Genomic DNA, 1,099 nt, shown 5'->3' with positions numbered 1-1,099 from the left:
TATGTTCTAGAATTTGTACCTCGTCTGTAGCCGTGTAGATCTCATGCTGTGGTCCCGTGTACTGCCCGTACTTGTGTGGTGCATAGATCACCTGATTGATCCACATGTTCAAATCCAGACACATCACAAGTATGATCACACCATAGTTGAACCATTTCCCTGCAACATGCAACAACACACTGTGAGTATGTCATAGCTGAACCACTTTCTTGCAACATATATGCTATTTTTTTTTTTTTTCAAATATTCAGAATTTACACTGAAGTTCCAGGATTTGCTGAACGTGTGATGCCAGAGCTAGGTAACTATAATTTTACATACTGCCAACTATAAATTTATTAACAGATAAATCACTTAAATGCTCATTATTGCATCTCTGTTGCACTGCCGTCTGTCTGCTGTCTGTCTGTCTGCCTGCCTGCCTGCCTGCTTGCCTGTCTGTCTGTCTGTACGTATGTATGTATGTACATATGCATGTATGTATGCTTGTCTGTATGTCTGCCTCACTCTCTCTCTTTCACGCTGTCACTATCTCTTTCGATTTTTTTCCTCCCTCTCTCCATATGCGTCTGTATCACTTTCTCGAAATCTACCGGATATGTGTACAGTCCAGAACTTGTTTCGCACGCAAGCTGGCACTCTGAACTTGATGCTTGCCACGTTGAGGCCAGGAAGCTTGATGTCTAAGTTGGAGCTCTCAAAATGAGGAAAATCCCAGTCCTGCGGTGGAAACGCAAGAGATCATAGAATGTTATAAAATATCACACGAAAAATCATAATATCATAGACCGTAGAATAGAATATAAGATCTGAGAAATAACATTAGCTGTAGACAGCATAGCAGTACTAATGAGTGCCTGAATTGCACAATTGTGTGCATATCTGTACTGGGTAATTACAAGTGTACCTGTAATTGGTAATTGCCTGCAACCCTGTACTCAATGACTGTGTGCATACCTGTAGTGCATTATTGCGTGTGTACCTGTAGTGCATTATTGCGTGTGTACCTATACTCGGTAATTACCTGTGCACCTGTAGTGGGTAATTACCTGTGCACCTGTAGTGGGTAATTACCTGTGCACCTGTAGGGGTAATTACC

Source organism: Priapulus caudatus, unplaced genomic scaffold (genome assembly GCF_000485595.1).
Source record: "Priapulus caudatus unplaced genomic scaffold, Priapulus_caudatus-5.0.1 Scaffold197, whole genome shotgun sequence".
Classification (NCBI taxonomy): Eukaryota; Metazoa; Priapulida; class Priapulimorpha; order Priapulimorphida; family Priapulidae; genus Priapulus; species Priapulus caudatus.
The sequence above is the reverse complement of the archived record's forward strand: the minus strand, read 5'-3'. Positions refer to the sequence as shown.